Source organism: Microtus oregoni, unplaced genomic scaffold, assembly GCF_018167655.1.
Source record: "Microtus oregoni isolate MIOR12 unplaced genomic scaffold, Mior012 000015F_ref0000493, whole genome shotgun sequence".
NCBI classification, from domain to species: Eukaryota; Metazoa; Chordata; class Mammalia; order Rodentia; family Cricetidae; genus Microtus; species Microtus oregoni.
In genome coordinates, this window is record NW_024543074.1 from 27389367 (window position 1) to 27407215 (window position 17849).

Sequence of the window (17849 nt, forward strand, 5' to 3'; positions counted from 1 at the left end):
CATGTTCAGAGAGTCCAGTTTCATCCCATGCTTATTCAGTCCCAGTCCAGCTGGCCTTGGTGAGCTCCCAATAGATCCATTCCACTGTCACAGTGGGTGGGTGCACCCCTCGTGGTCCTGACTTCCTTGCTCATGTTCTCCCTCCTTCTGCTCCTCATTTGAACCTTAGGAGCTCAGTCCAGTGTTCCAATGTAGGTCTCTGTCTCTATCTTGATCCATCACCAGATGAAGGTTCTAAGGTGATATGCAAGATATTCATCAGTATGGCTATAGGATAGGGTCATTTCAGATTCCCTCTCCTCAGTTGCCCAAGGTACTAGCTGGGGACATCTCCCTTGGTTTCTAGACATAAATAAAGGACATTGAGCATATAATTTGTGATCCTAGAGAAGCTAAATAAGAAGGTGAACCCAAAGAAAAACATATAGTCATCTGCCTGAATATGGGAAGTAGACAAGATTGCCAGGCAAAAACTGGGAACTTGGGGGTGAGGCGGCATGGGGCTAAGGGGAAATGGTGTGAGAAACGTGAGAAGGGGAGGATGTGGGGAGCTTGGGGGAATGGGATGGTTGGGATAAAGGAAGGGTGGATACGGGAGCAGAGAAATATACATCCTAAGTAAGGGAGCCTTAGGGTTGACAAGAGACTTGACTCAAGAGGGGCTCGCCGGCATGAGCTTCTTAAGGTGACAAAAAGACATGAACAAAGACTCAGTCCCCTGGGGCCACATGCCAGCATAGCACCCAGAACCTGGAGAACTTTAGAGGACAGCCTAGACATTCTGTCCCTGGAGTCTCTCACTGTTGGGCTCAGCACTGCTCCCAGGAGGCCCTTGGAACTAGGGACAGTGTCTTCTCCAACACAAGAACACAGCTGGCATATTGAGCAGGGAGCTGACATCAGGAGAATCCATTATCACAGGATCCCTCATCACTCACGTTCCCAAGGGCCAAAGGGTTTGCCGAGCACCCCACTTATGTCAGACCCTGTGCCCAGAGCTTCACTTGCATCTCGCTTGCACTTGAATCGCACAAACACTTTTGAGAGAGAGAGAGAGACTGCTATTGTCTCTCCTTGGCAGGAAGAAGACCAAGGCTTAGAGAAGTGGACACTCACAGTGGAAGAACTGCATTCATTCTTCACTGTCACTTAACACCCTTCTCTCCCTCTCTCTGACGTCAGGGCAATGAGGACAGTCACACAGAGTCAGGGAAGTACAGGCTCTGAGTGCCAAGGGCCTGACCTCAATGCTAGGAGATGCCACCTTTGAAATCTGAGCTACACTCAAAGAAAAGCATTCCAATTCAGGTGGTGGGGGCGCACGCCTTTCTTCATTTTTTTGTTTTTTTTTTTTTTGTTTGTTTGTTTTGGGGTTTTTTTGTTTTTTTAATTTATTTATTTATTAAAGATTTCTGTCTCTTCCCCGCTGCCACCTCCCATTTCCCTCCCCCTCCCCTAATCAATCCCCCTCCCTCGTCAGCCCAAAGAGCAATCAGGGTTCCCTGCCCTGTGGGAAGTCCAAGGACCACCCACCTCCATCCAGGTCTAGTAAGGTGAGCATCCAAACTGCCTAGGCTCCCACAAAACCAGTACGTACAGTAGGATCAAAAACCCATTGCCATTGTTCTTGAGTTCTCAGTAGTCCTCATTGTCCGCTATGTTCAGCGAGTCTGGTTTTATCCCAGGCTTTTTCAGACCCAGGCCAGCTGGCCTTGGTGAGTTTCCGATAGAACATCCCCATTGTCTCAGTGTGTGGGTGCACCCCTCGCGGTCCTGAGTTCCTTGCTCGTGCTCTCTCTCCTTCTGCTCCTGATTTGGACCTTGAGATTTCTATCCGGTGCTCCAATGTGAGTCTCTGTCTCTGTCTCCTTTCATCGCCTGATGAAGGTTAATATTCAGGAGGATGCCTATATGTTTTTCTTTGGGTTTTCCTTATTTAGCTTCTCTAGGATCACTAATTATAGGCTCAATGTCCTTTGTTTATGGCTAGAAACCAAATATGAGTGAGTACATCCCATGTTCCTCTTTTTGGGTCTGGCTTACCTCACTCAGGATAGTGTTTTCTATTTCCATCCATTTGCATGCAAAATTCAAGAAGCCCTTGTTTTTTACTGCTGAGTAGTACTCTAATATGTATATATTCCATACTTTCTTCATCCATTCTTCCATTGAGGGGCATCTAGGTTGTTTCCAGGTTCTGGCTATTACAAACAATGCTGCTATGAACATAGTAGAGCATATACTTTTGTTGTATGATAAGGCCTCTCTTGGGTATATTCCCAAGAGTGGTTTTTTCATTTTTTAAAGATTTTTATTTCTTTTTTTGAAAGCAGATTATTTTTATTACTTTATAAATAATACCATTCAAAATTTCCACCTCCTCCCATTTCCTTCCCACTCCTCTATTCCCCCTCCCCCTCCAGTCCTAAGAGAGGGCAGGGTACCCTGCCCTGTGGGAAGTCCAAGGCCCTCCCCACTCTATCCAGGCCTAGGAAGGTGTGCATCCAAATAGACTAGGGTCCCAAAAAGCCAGTACATGCAGTAGAATCAAATCTCAGTGCCATTATCATCGTCTTCTCGGTCAGCCCCCATTGTCAGCCACACTCAGAGAGTCCAGTTTGATCACATGCTCCTTCAGTCCCAATCCAGCTGGCCTTGGTGAGCTCCAATTAGATCAGTCACACCATCTCAGTGGGTGGACAAACCCCTCGCGGTTCTGACTTCCTTGCTCATTTTCTCCTTCTTTCTGCTCTTCAACTGGACCTTGGGAGCTCAGTACAGTGCTCCAATGTGGGTCTCTGTCTCTATCTCTGTCCATCGCCGGATGAAAGTTCTATGATGATATTCAAGACATTCATCACTGTGGCTATGGGAAAAGGCCAGTTCAGGCACCCTCTCCTCTACTGCCCAAGGACCTAGCTGGGACATCCCCTTGGACACCTGGGAACCCCTCTAGAGTCAAGTCTCTTGCTAACCCTAAAATATCTCCCTTAATCAAGATATCTTCTTTCCTGCTCCCATATCAGCCCTTCCTCCATCTCAACCATCCCACTCCCCAAGATCTCCACAATCCTCCCCTTCTCCACTCCTTTAATCCCAGAACTCAGGAGGCAGAGGCAGGCGAATCTCTATGAGTTTGAGGCCAGCCTGGTCTACAAGAGCTAGAAAGGCTCCAAAGCTACACAGAGAAACCCTGTCTCAAAAAACCGAAGAAGAAGAGGAGGAGGAGGAGTGGGAGGAGGAGGAGAGCAGAGGAAGAAGAAGAAGAAGAAGAAGAAGAAGAAGAAGAAGAAGAAGAAGAAGAAGAAGAAGAAGAAGAGAAGAATGTTCCTTCTACTGGCCACTTGCAGTAAACTTGTACATTCCAGGGCCTTAAAATGTGGTCCAGGCTTAAAGAGCACCAACTGACTTAATCAGTTCCACCACTTCCCATTCGAAACATAAAGAAAGGGAAGAAGGAAAACAGGGAGGACTTGAGGCATCTATAGACACATACAAACGCAGTAACATCCATGCAGTGCAGCAACCTTAGGAATGACAATCGCAAATGTGAAGCCACGAGGACTAAAGAGTTGCTGTAACTGAACAGCCCATGGATTAGAGGATCCTGGCAAGCAGGATGATGGGCAAGGGGGTTCTATATTAGGTATTATCAACAGCAGAGCAAAGACCAATTGAAGATAGAGGTACTTTTCATTGATTTTAAGTACCAATGGAGTGTCCCATCTGAGAAAATAACGTAATATCTAACAACAGCTTCATAGCAAATGTTCAATCCACATGGCATGCTTTGTGATGTATCAAGAGGAAAGGAGGGAAACTGAATAAGGGACATGATGATTGACACTGTAGGCTCTGTGGGTCTCTGTCACACCTGTACAGCTCTGCTGACACAGTCTCAAAGATGAACAGACAACAGAACAACAAATGACCATGCTGTGCTCCAACTGTGCGCCATGCTGTTTGTAGTATTCCTCTCCTGATTTTATCTGTTTACACTCATAACTATTTTTTCTATTATTTTCAGCTTGCAAAAACAAATGACTAGCTGAGGCTGGCAAGCACTAGCCGAATATACCCAGGTTGCCCCTCCTCTGTGTGTTTCACCGGGGTTTGTTAGCCCCTGGTCATGGGAATATTAAAGTGAACCTCATCAGGATCATAGGAGTTTTCCCAACTTCCCAGTGGGCTGATAGAAGGTCCAGGTCCACGATTTTCACGTGGCTTGGACCTTATGCCTTCAGTGCAGCAGTGGCAGAAATAGGGCTCCATGAGTAGAAGAGAGACAGATTCCTCCAGCACTGTGCGGGAGACAGCGCAGCACTGGTGGTGGTGGGACAGAGTGATTATGTGTCTGAGATGAAAGGCAGATAGAAAAACGCAGAAAAAGTAGGCTATATTTCCAACTAACAATCGCTGGTAGAATGTAAGCTGATGATAGGCAGCTATGTAGCTTGATATCTGAGGAGGGGAGGCACACACTCCATGAGTAAGGCAAGAAGATCCAGAGACAGAACTCCAGCATCCCAGAGGTTCAGCATGGATCCCAGCTCAAACTGGCTTTGGGTCATCACTCTCAAAGTCCAGAGGCCATGAAAATGGGTGGGCACAAACCATACCGCTACATCATCACATGGAGTCGGGAGTCTGAGTGAGGGGCCTTAAGCCTGAAAGGCAAGCAGTTGACCAGTACTGGGCCATTTTTATGTGGTGGGAACTACTGCCAAGGGATTGCACACTCATGGAGGCATGGCCGGATGTGTGGGAGGAACCTACCATTTGATGTTGGGTGTAGAATTGCAGTGATTTTAAGTTGAAAAGGTGACACTATTAAAGGGGAGAGGATTATAGGATCCCTAGCAGTCCTCAGCTGCAAGGGATAGCCTGCCATGTTCACAGCACCAATGAAGGATTTACAGAGGCCCGACCCTGGTAGGTGGGAGACCCAGTGAGAGACAGACAGATATGCAGTGCAAAGAGCTTGGGTATAGAGGTTTTTTTTTTTTTTAATGAATAAGGGGATTACAGAGAAAAGAGGGAGGAAGAGAGAGAAAGAAAGAGATAGGGAGGAGGGAAGAAGGGAGGGGGAGGCAGTAATTACCTCTTCAGAAGAGGGACAGACAGAGAGAGAAGATGGAGGGAAGGCATGAGATCAACTCGCCTCTGTGGGAAGTAGGGGGATTGGGGATGGGCAGAGCTTGTCTCTTAAAGGGACAGGGTATACAGGTGACAGGGAAGGTCAACAAAATGATAACTCTAAGCACCTCCCCTTGTATTAAGGCTGGGCAAGGAAACCCAGTATGGTGAGTAGGGTTCCAAAAGCCAGCAAACAAAACTCAAAGACAGCCCCTGCTCCTACCTTTAGGAGTCCCCAAGGAAGACAAAGCTACACACTATCACATATATGCAGAGAGCCTAGGTCAGTCCATGTAGGTTCCCTGGATGTTGATTAAGTCTCTATGGGCTCCTGTGAGCCCAGGTTACTTGATTCTGTAGGCTTTCCTCTGATGTCCTTGACCCTTCTGGCTTGCACACTCCTTCACTTCAGCAGGATTCCCTGAACTCGGCCTAATGTCAGCTGTGGGTCTCTGTACATGTTTTCATCAGTTACTGGATGAAGGCTCTGATGTCATTTGGGGCAGAATCTCACTGGGCATCATTACATTGACTTTTTTTCTCCAGTTGTATTTAGTTCTATCATAGGTCTCCATGCTACCCAACCTCTGGGTCCTAGAACTCCAGGCAGTGTCAGAGGTGGGGAGAATTTGGGTTTTTAGTTCTTTATATATTCTGTATATTAATCTTCTGTCAGAAGATTAGACGGCAAATATTTCCTCTTTCTCCATGGGCTTCATTCAACTTATTGTTTATTAGATGCACAGAACCTTTTTAGTTTGATGAGATCCCACTTATCAGTTGTTGGACTTAATTGTTGGGCAAATGGAATCCTATTCAGGAAGTCCTTTCCTACACCCATATCCTGTAGCCTGTTTTCTTCCAGCAGTTTCATAGTTCAGAGCTTCATTCTTCTAAACATATGCCAGTTCTGCCAGGGCCACTTCGAGAAGATGCTGTCTTTTATCTACTGTACACTTGTGGGGTCCTTGTTAACTATCAGTTGGCTCTAGTTAGGTGGATGCATGTTAGAATCTTCTATTTTTCCCCACTGGCCTCTATGCCTATTTTTGCACTGGTATCAAAGTGCTTTCATCACTATACCTGAAATTACCTGGCGCAAGTGAGAAGGAAACACGGAACACACAACAAACCTGCTTAGGAGTTTATTAGAGGGGGCGTGCACAGGCCTGGGGAATCAGTGTGCAGAGAGAGAGAGAAATGGCATGTCCAGCTTTTTAAAAGCTGCCTAGTGCATGCACACAGGGGGGTTGACATGGCTACATCATATGCAGATAATGCGGCTCACACATGCACGCAAGGGCTTAGCTGAGTCACACATGGATGTAACCACACATGTGCACACATGGGTCATGTGGGGCCCTTTAACATTCAGGCACTTCTGCCTAAGGGCTTGTCTTCATGTGCATGGCTCTAGAACCTAGAAGTGCAGCCTTGTTTGTGGCTGAATAATTACATTCCACCCTTTTGTTTATTATAAAAAAAATTGGGAGTTTGGAAGTCTTTAATGGATGGGAATGGGGCGTCGTAAGGTCTTTTGTGACTACTTCATGTTGATTTTGTGGGTGTTGGGGACTTGAGATGCTTGACCATGTCCTGGGGTAGCTGACTACTTTTGTGTTGTTTTCCGGGCTCTGTGGAACTGGCTGGCTGGCAGCTTGGACCTCTCAAGATACTGGAAAGGCATAGAATTATGTCTGGAAAAAAATTTAGATCCCAGTAATTAAGGGAGGAGAGTTCCAAGATGGAAGATAGAGAGGGGTTCTTTTGTGGTGGAAGGAGGGAATTTCCAAGGGGTTCCCAAGACCAGGAATGATAAGGAAAGAATTAAATAATACCTATTCTGGGTGAGTCTGGTCTGTTTAGGTAGGTTCAGTTGGGTCCCTGAAGCTAATGAAAAAAAATGTTTGAAAAGAAATAAATTTTAGACATATTAAAAGCTTATGATTACAATGGTATAGTGTTGGAATGGAAGATGGTGGGGAGGGGGAGGAAAAGAAGGGGGAATTATTGAAAGGGGGAATTATTAGACCACTTAATGTTTTACCTGAAGTAAATCTTAAGTCACTTGTTTTCCTTAAGCATCATGGTATTACCTAACATCCAGGAGACACTGCTGCAGTCAGTTATGTTAAAGTCTGTTTTGTGAGGTTTTGGAATTTGGGGCTGCAAACTCGTTATTGTTTCTTACCACTTGGGCTTTTGATAGTCCTTGTACCTCCAGATCTATATTTAGTGATGGTCCCCATGATAACAGCTGAGTGGTTAACTGGAAAATTAAGTATGACATTAGAGATATCGAGAAGATGGTAAAGCAGATAGGAGAAAGAGGGAGGGGGAGAGTATATGGAGATTTGGGCACAGGAGAGTTGAGTACAGTGATGACACTTTTATTTTTCTGGAACTGGAGAAAGAGTGGCTGATCTTGGTGCCCTCTAGAACTTAACTTAAGGGAACATGGCCCTGTTTGAGTTATCATATATGAGGGACTATCTTGAGCTGGAAGAGTAAAAAGTTTAAGGTGGGACAGGTAAATCCAATGAGGAAATCCCTCGAGTTTGGCAGCTGTGGGAGTTACAAGAATTACTTTAAAGGGACCCTGCCATTTAGGGGGGAAGGGTTAAGGAGAGTTGGTCTTGGGTAGAGAATAGTAACTGATCCCCTATTTTAATCGGCAGTGGGCATGAATTAGCACATCGTTGAAGTAATGAGTAGTTGGTAAAATCCCATAATAGGGAAGAGAAGATGGGGAAACAGCAGAGTAAGCAGATGATCAGGAAAGAAAGAGGCTTTAGGTGAGAGGCCAGAGGATAAAACTGGCTGCCCATACATGAGTTCAAAGGGTGAGATGAAAGGGGGGCTTTGGGGGAGCCCTAAGCCAAAGAAGGGCCTGAGACAAAAGTTTTACCCAGTCAAGGTGAAGCTCCTGTGACATTTTAACAAGACATTTTTTTTTTAAGGAACAGTTAGTTTGTTCTACCTACCCTGAAGACTGAGGGTGGCATGGGATATGAAAAGGCAGGGGATGTTAAGAGCCTTAGACAAAGTTTGATAAATTTGGAAAGTTAACTCTGGGCCATTATCTGAATAAAGAGAGAGGTTGGGATTCCAAACCAGGGGATGATTTCTCAGAGAAGAACATCGGAAATTGTCTGGGCCTTCTTGCTGGTAGTGGGAAATGTTTCAATCCACCCAGACATGGTATCCACCAAAACCAGGAGATATTTAACTCTTCTGACCGTGGGCATATGAGTAAAATCCAGCTGCCAGTCAGTTCCTGGAAGGGAGCCCTTGGCCTAGTGGGTGGGAAAAGGGAAGCTACAATATATGGTCTTGGGATCTGACTTTTGACAGATTTTTACAAGAGGCAGTAATAGCTTTTAAGGGCACTAGGTTCTCAAGGTGGGTTGGAGGTGAGCCTTGACAAAATGAAATAGAGCTTTGCTATTAGAATGAAAGAGCTGATGTAGGTAGGACAGAATTTGCTGGGTGTCAGGGGGTGTCTGTGAGAATGTGGGCTGTATTGTATGAACCCCCTGAGGTGACTGAGGTAGGTTTGGGCTCTGGAATGCTGCTGTTCTAGCTGCTTGGTCAATCCAGTTATTTCCCTTGGAAATAATGGAACTGTTGGTCTGATGAGACTGACAGTCAATAATTCGTATATCTTTGGGGATATAGGAGGCTTTTAACAGGTCCATAATGTAACCTGAGTTAGTTACGGATCCTCCTTTTGTTGTCAGAAGCCCACGCTCATTCCATATAGCTGCATGGGACAGGAGGATATAAAAGGCATATTTGGAGTCTATGTAAACATTTAAAGATTGTCCCTTTGCTAACTGGAAGGCACAGGTAAGGACTATTAATTCAACCTGCTGATTGGCACTATGGGAGGAGAGTGCCTGTGCCTCCACTAGCCCAGTACCTGACACTATGGCGTAGCCTGCTCTACGGGTCCCCTCACCTAAAAAGGAGATGCCATCTCTGTACCAGGTATAAGTGGCCTGGGACAGTTTGCCCTCCTGTATATGTGAGGGGTGGGGCAGTACATGCTCTAAGATTTCTGGGCAGGAGTGAGACAGGGAATAATTAATGTTAGTTTGAGGTAGGAGATTTGAGATATCAAGGGGTGGGCAGCATTGGAAAGTGAGTACGGCATCTTCCACTAGTGCCATCTGGAGAGAAAGGACTTGGGAAGGGGGTAAGATCTGTAAGCCTTTGTAAGTTAAGATATGGGGCACATTGTGGTGGGAGAAGACGGGTAGATGACCCAAAGGTTAGTTTCTTTGACTCACAAATAAGAAGCTCAGTGACTGCTGAGTAATACTCTAATATGTATATATTCCATACTTTCTTCATCCATTCTTCCATTGAAGGGCATCTAGGTTGTTTCCAGGTTCTAGCTATTACAAACAATGCTGCCATGAACATAGTTGAGCATATACTTTTGTTGTATGATAGGGCCTCTCTTGGGTATATTCCCAAGAGTGGTATTGCTGGATCCAGGGGTAGGTTGATCCCGAATTTCCTGAGAAACCGAAACACTGCTTTCCAGAGTGGTTGCACAAGTTTGCATTCCCACCAGCAATGGGTGAGTGTACCCCTTTCTCCACAACCTCTCCAGCAAAGGCTATCATTGGTGTTTTTTATTTTAGCCATTCTGACAGGTGTAAGGTGGTATCTTAAAGTTGTCTTGATTTGCATTTCCCTGATCGCTAAGGAAGTTGAGCATGACCTTAAGTGTCTTTTGGCCATTTGAAGTTCTTCTGTTGAGAATTCTCTGTTCAGCTCAGTGCAGTGGGTTTTTGATCCTACTGCACGTACTGGCTTTGTGGGAGCCTAGGCAGTTTGGATGCTCACCTTACGAAACCTGGATAGAGGTGGGCAGTCCTTGGGCTTCCCACAGGTCAGGGAACCCTGATTGCTCTTCGAGCAGATGAGGGAGGGGGACTTGATCGGGGGAGGGGGAGGGAAATGGGAAGCGGTTGCGGGGACGAGGCAGAAATCCTTAATAAATAAATAAATTAAAAAATAAAAAAAAGAAGCTCAGTGACTGCTAAAGCACATTTGCAGGGTGCCCAGCCCTGAGTGGTGAGGTCTAGCTTCTTTGACAGGTATGCAAAGGAAGGTCCAAGCTGATGACCTAGGACTCCAAGGGCATATCCCTCCTTTTCTGTAACAAAGAGGGAGAAAATATGAGTTAAATCTGGAGATGAAGAGCTGGGGCCTGGATAAGGGCTTGCTGGAGTCTCTGAAAGGGTTTACTAATGGGATGGAGAAGGGGCTCATGCAGAAAGCTGAGAGCTGCCTTGTTTAAGGGGTGAGTGAGGAGAGAAAAAGAGGGGATCCAGAAACACAGGAAGCCAGCTATTCCTAGGAATGATAAAATCCTCTTCTTTTGTAGAAGGAATTCCAAGGAACTGAATTAGCTTTTTTCTGTCTAGGGTAATAGCTTTTTGGGTTGGGGTATTAGTTAATCCCAAGTAAATAACCTGAGAGGTAGACAGTTGGGCCTTAGAAGGTGAGATTCTATAGCCCCTTTTGGACAGAAAATTTAAAAGAGTGGAAATATCAGTTTTGTTGATCTCCAAGGATAGACTGCAAAGAAAAATATCACCTGTATACTGTGTGAGTTTAGACTTAGCGAGAGACCGTGAGAGTAGATCAGAAGCTAAAGCCTGACCAAACAGGTGTGGGCTGTCCCAGAATCCCTGGGTAAGGACAGTCCAGGTGAGCTGTGTGGAGAGGTGAGTGTCAGGGTCAGTCCAGGTGAAGGCAAAGATATTTTGAGATTGAGAGCTGAGAGGAATAGAGAAAAAAGCATCCTTGAGATCTAGAACTGAGAAGTGGGAGGTTCCTGGAGGGATAGTGGAAAGAAGTGTGTAAGGGTTAGGCACTACAGGATGAAGAGGGACCACTGCAGAGTTAATGAGCTGGAGGGTTTGAACCAGGCGATAGATTCCATTAGGTTTCTTAACAGCAAATGTAGGGGTGTTAAAGGGAGAAGAGGTAGGGCGAAGTAGTTTTTTTCTTAGAAGGTCAGCGATAATAGGCTTAAGTCCTCTAAGGCTCTGAAGAGAGAGGGGGTACAGAGCTTGGGTAATGCACTTAGTAGAATCCTGTAATTGGATAACTATGGGGTAATGATTTTTAGCAACAGAGGAGTTTTGGGTGTCCCAGCCTGAGAGGCTAGTAGAGGAAAAGACATATTGGGGCTGGGAAGTTGGGAGGCCAGAAGGAGAAGGAGTGGAGCTGCTGGCGAGTCTGGGGTAAGGTGAATGGAAGGAGCAAATGAAATGGAAGCTCCTACTTTTGCTAAAAAAAAAAAAAATCTCTTCCCATACGAGGTACCGGGAAGGCTGGCATGACTAAAAATGAATGAGTGAGATAAATACCCCTAAAAACACAGTTAAGTGGTGGAGTCTGCTAAGGTAGATAAGGCTATCCCCATGCCCTGACAATAGGGAAACTAGAAGGAGAGGTGCCCCCAGAATTCCCTCAGTACTGAGTGTGTGGTTTCAGTGTCCAAGAGAAAGGTGATGGGCCATCATGATACCGTGATGTTTACCCATGGCTCCCTGTTACAGATGACAGTTGTGGTTGGGTCAAAGGAACCCAGGCAGCCTTACTTGTCAACAGCCAGACCTAGCAGGTCAACTTGGGAATTTTCTGGATTTGATGTTTCCATGCCACTATGTACATGAGGACAATAGACTGCCCAATGTCCTTCCCTATGGCATCTCGGACAAGATGTTGCGGGACCAAGATGAGGATTAGGGCATACTCGGGCCCAGTGACAAGTTCTACAACATTTGAAACACAAGCCTGGTGATTCTAGAGCCCCCGGTGGCAAGGCACAGAAGAGTCTTGTCATGGTGTCAGAGACCAGCTTCAACAAAAATACCATATATCATGGCCTCAACAACCTCAATGGTATCTAGATTGCTGACCTTGCTCTAAGAATATATAAGTTTTCAAAGGTCGAATTTAAAAACATACTGGAATTAACACAGGTATGAAGGGTAAAGCATTCACAAATGATGTTGTAATAATTAGGCTGCCATTGTACAGTAGTAAGTGTTAGGAATATTTTCCTAAAACGAGCCTCCCTGCTGATGCAAATAATCCCAATCAGACTGAATCAGACAAAATTAAAAGATATCAAGGTTTAATTGAATGCCTGCACTCTCAGGTGGCCCAAGGGGGGGGGGGGGGATGGAAGCCACAAACATGACCACCAGAGAGGAAGAGGGAACACCATGTGATTATTTTCTAGGGAGCAGTTTAAATAGCCTGTGGGAGTGGTCTTGACCTATGCTGAGGAGGGATCAAGGTTTGGCAGGCTCCTTTGACCCTCCCTGGGGAGGAGTCATGGTTTGATGGGCTCAGGGTAGGGGACTTCTAAAGATGGAGGCCTGAGGCTGGGATTACAGTAAGTAAGGAAGTGGTACACATGGCAGAAAAAGACAACTTTGATTTAGTCTAAAAGACAAAGTATATTTACCTTTCTTAATGTTTAATTTTCCTTCTCACACCTTACAAGGGTTGAAGAAAGTTAGACAGGATGGAAGAAGCTAAATGTCTGTTCCAACTTGTTTTCCCTAAATCCTGTAACAAAAGTATGTTATGTCTTCAGCAATAGAGTCTTAACTCTAGTTCTGGTAGACTACCAAGAGCAATAGCAACAGATTTTGCTGTTTGTGGAGTCTCTGCATGACCACTAACTCTTAGGAGGTACTCCATGCTTGGCGTTCTGCATCCTCCATGACCAGTAACTCTTAGGGAAGTACTCCATGCTGGGCACTGGGATTTCCCTTTAATTACTCATGTCTTCTGAGGAAAGTACTGTGCACCCATTGCTCATCAGCTTATATTTATTTGAGTTATATTTTTGATTAGCTTACAAAATGGTGTGTTCCTTAGGAACTTTCATACATTGTTAGTTTTTGTTAATCCATCACCACCCAGTCCTCTTCCCTATCTCACAACCCCTATCCTCACTTCAACTTTGAATGTCATTTTCATATCACAAATATTCTCCTCTACCCACACCACTTAAGACCCCTTACCCTACCCCTCTCTTGGGTTCATTATACTTTCCTGACCTCTAGAGATACTCTAAATAAGTCTCACATGGTCCCACCTCTAGTTGAAAAGCTACAGGCAATCAATGGAAGCTGAGAGAGGGAGACTCAGTTCTCTCCAGAGATGAGTACCTTGTAGGTTACCAAATTCCAAGAGGTCATCATTAAACACATAACAGCAACACTAAATGGACTCATCAGAATGTGTGTATGTATGTATATATGTATGTATGCATGCATGCATGTATTACCAATCAATAAAGAAGAAAAGGTGATCTTAGTGGGAAAGAGGGGACATAGGAGGAGTTAGAGGGGATAGAGAAGTTAAAGAAGGGTGAAGATGATGTAAATATAGTATAAACATAGAAGATTAGAAAAAATTAACTTAAAGTAAACTTAAAAAAAACAAAGTAAAAATATAAATGTAAATATACCATGCTAATATCCACATATGACAGAGAAAATTTGGCATTTGTCTCCTTAGGCATGGGTTATCTCACTTAGTAGAATATTTCCCATTACTATTCATTTTCTGTAGATTTTTTAAATTGGACTTTTCTTTCTATGTGTATTTTTATGCTGTGGATACATATGTGTATGCATATTTGCATGTGTTGGGCATACATATGTTGGGAGTTGCACTTGTATGTATGTGAATACCCTAAACTGATGTCAAGAATTTTCCTTAGCTGTTCTCCCTCTTTATTCATTAAGACAGAATCTCTCATCATCCATATTCAGAGCTTGTCAATGGAACTAGTCAAGCTAAAGATTTGCTCTGGAGAACACCTGACTCGTCTTACTGAGCCTGAAGTGACAGGTGCCACAATGCACACACAGCGTGTATGTGGGGTCCTAGAATCCAACTGTCCTGATAGCTCTTTAACTTCTGAACCATCTTGCTGCCACGAGGTCTTTTGAAGTGTGACAGAACTGAAGAAGATTTAGATGTGTGCATGGAAGCAGATACATTCCAGCTGAACCTACCCCTTTGCACCTGGGTCAGGCATGGCAGGCAGACCTTGGCCACAGGCATGAGTGGCCAGCCTGCTGCACTCAGGAGATTGTAGTTTTCTTACAAAAGACAACAAGAGAAAATCTATAGACACTTATTTCAGAGTCAAATGACCCCTGAAGCCAGTTTCTCGGGGGCTGATTGTGGGAACTGATGTTATACTCTGTGCTCTACCCAAATTTCCTTCAGCACTTTGGCCAAGGCAGGACAGACAGCTGCCTTGTATTTTGAGAAACCTGCAGATGCTGAGGGATGAACTTGGATTCTGGTCCATGGGGAATTCTCCTGTCTGTCTTGCCTTGAGTTTCTTAAAAAAGAGGCTGAGATGAAATTTATTTTCAGGCCCAAAAGTGGCGAGAAGACTCCTCAGATGCACTGGTTGGAGGAAGGGCGAGTAGGGCAAGATGCGGGAAGCCAGCAAAGTGTGCTGAGTAACAGTGGAGCAGGTTACATCAAGAGCAAATGTGTTCATTTGTTTCTATTGCCAGGACAGAAACCAGCGATTGGGTAACATTTGTTATTCTTGTTCTTTGTTTGATTGACTGACTGGTTGATTGATTGATTGACTGATTAGTGATTGTAGCTCAGGAAGTTTCCAAACTCACTATATAGAAAGCCTGGCTCTGAGTTCCTGATTCTCCTGCCTCTATCTTCTGAGTGAAGAATTACAGGGCTACACCACCATACCCAGGGTTTTATTTTTTGTTTGTTTGTTTGCTTATTTGTTTGTTTAGAATATGTATATTAAATCATAGTTCTGGAGTTGGGGAGTCCAAGTAGAGACTATGACTGTTCAGCTTAAGAAAAAATGGTATACAGGCAGGCAGGTGCCTGCAGGAAAGAAAGGGAATCCTTTCCCCGAAAACAATATTTTTTTTCATTTATTTATTTATTTATTTATTTATTTAAAGTAGAACTTGTGGATGCCTCGCAGCATCTTTTTTTTAAATTTATTTATTTATTAAAGATTTCTGTCCCTTCCCCGCCACCGCCTCCCATTTCCCTCCTCCTCCCCCAAATAAGTCCCCCCCCCAGCCCGAAAAGCAATCAGGGTTCCCTGTCCTGTGGGAAGTCCAAGGAACCCCCACCTCCATCCAGGTCTAGTAAGTTGAGCATCCAAACTGCCTAGGCTCCCACAAAGCCAGTGCGTGCAGTAGGATCAAAAACCCATTGCCATTGTTCTTGAGTTCTCAGTAGTCCTCATTGTCCGCTATGTTCAGAGAGTCCGGTTTTATCCCAGGCTTTTCCAGACCCAGGCCAGCTGGTCTTGGTGAGTTCCCAATAGAACATCCCCATTGTCTCAGTGTGTGGGTGCACCCCTTGCGGTCCTGAGTTCCTTGCTCGTGCTCTCTCTCCTTCTGCTCCTGATTTGGACCTTGAGATTTCAGTCCTGTGCTCCAATGTGGGTCTCTGTCTCTGTCTCCTTTCATCGCTTGCTGAAGGTTAATATTCAGGAGGATGCCTATATGTTTTTCTTTGGGTTCTCCTTATTTAGCTTCTCTAGGATCACTAATTATAGGCTCAATGTCCTTGGTTTATGGCTAGAAACCAAATATGAGTGAGTACATCCCATGTTCCTCTTTTTGGGTCTGGCTTACCTCACTCAGGATAGTGTTTTCTATTTCCATCCATTTGCAAAATTCAAGAAGTCCTTGTTTTTTACTGCGGAGTAGTACTCTAATATGTATATATTCCATACTTTCTTCATCCATTCTTCCATTGAGGGGCATCTAGGTTGTTTCCAGGTTCTGGCTATCACAAACAATGCTGCTATGAACATCGTAGAGCATATACTTTTGTTGTATGATAAGGCCTCTCTTGGGTATATTCCCAAGAGTGGTATTGCTGGGTCCAGGGGTAAGTTGATCCCGAATTTCCTGAGAAACCGCCATAATGCTTTCCAGAGTGGTTGCACAAGTTTGCATTCCCACCAGCAATGGATGAGTGTACCCCTTTCTCCACAACCTCTCCAACAAAGGCTATCATTGGTGTTTTTTATTTTAGCCATTCTGACAGGTGTAAGATGGTATCTTAAAGTTGTCTTGATTTGCATTTCCCTGATCGCTAAGGAGGTTGAGCATGACCTTAAGTGTCTTTTGGCCATTTGAAGTTCTTCTGTTGAGAATTCTCTGTTCAGCTCAATGCCCCATTTTATAATTGGGTTGGTTAGCCTTTTACGGTCTAGTTTCTTGGGATCTTTATATATTTTGGAGATCAGACCTTTGTCAGTTGCGGGGTTGGTGAAGATCTTCTCCCAGTTAGTGGGTTGCCTTTGTGTCTTAGCGACAGTGTCCTTTGCTTTACAGAAGCTTCTCAGTCTCAGGAGGTCCCATTTATTCAATGATGCCCTTAGTGTCTGTGCTGCTGGGGTTATACGTAGGAAGTGGTCTCCTGTGCCCATGTGTTGTAGAGTACTTCCCACTTTCTCTTCTATCAGGTTCAGTGTGTTCGGGCTGATATTGAGGTCTTTAATCCATTTGGACTTGAGTTTTGTGCATGGTGATAGATATGGATCTATTTTCATTCTTCTACAGGTTGACATCCAGTTTTGCCAGAACAATTTGTTGAAGATGCTCTCTTTTTTCCATTGTATACTTTTAGCTCCTTTATCGAAAATCAGGTGTTCATAGGTTTGTGGGTTAATGTCAGGGTCTTCTATTCGATTCCATTGGTCGACTTCTCTGTTTTTATGCCAATACCAAGCTGTTTTCAATACTGTAGCTCTGTAGTAGAGTTTGAAGTCAGGGATGGTAATGCCTCCAGACGCTCCTTTGTTGTATAAGATTCGAAAACAATATTTTTAAACAAAAGAACATTTGTTTAAAAAGTATTGATCAATTAATAAGGGGCCTGTCCCCATGACTACACTAAACCTTTGTCCCCTTACTGCTACATTAGCAACTAAATTTCTACACAAGTTTCAGTGGGGACAAAGGACATCCAAACAGTAGTCACAAACAAGGCTTGTTATTATGAATGATATCTGGAAGGCAGTACAAAATAAGCTTGGGATTGGCAGTACTGGGAACAGGGGCAAGTCTATGTCCTGAAACACACACTCTAAGGCATCCCAAGATCACCTTATCAGACCTAGAATCTCAGAACCTACAGAACAATGTTGTCAGGACTGCAACTGTGGGGCCTGTGCAATCTATCAGGAGCAGACATTGACTCCACTGGCTGTAATCACCCCATCATTCTAAGGCCTACTACAGGAGAGACCACAGCTCCCAAATTCCAGATGGGAACACTGAGCTCTGTGGAGCCGTGGTATCATCACATGGACTGAATGAGGACAAAGCTGTGTCTGTGATCTCACCCTTTATTCTCAGCCATAAGAACAGGTCTGGCACAGAGTAAGACATTGGTAAATACCTGACATGTGGATGAAGGTCACACAGCATTGTTACAGGTGAAGTGAAACTTGAACTAGACTCTTCTATTCTCTAAGCTCAAGTTCTTTGCACTGCACTGTTCAGAATATCCCAGCACCCACAGCCAGTCCGTTGCACAGCTTAGACAGATGCCTAAGCATGTCCAGTTGTATAGATTGGAAAGAAAGAAGATAGAAAGGAATGAAAAAACAAACAACTCTAGTGTGTACACTTATATTCCTT

At 44.4% G+C, this 17849-nt stretch overlaps 1 protein-coding gene across 1 annotated transcript in view; it reads left to right on the forward strand.

Annotated features, from left to right (window-relative positions):
• LOC121456306 (NACHT, LRR and PYD domains-containing protein 1a-like) overlaps positions 1-17849 on the forward strand; it is a 67462-nt gene that overhangs the window by 4511 nt on the left and 45102 nt on the right. The window lies entirely within an intron of this gene.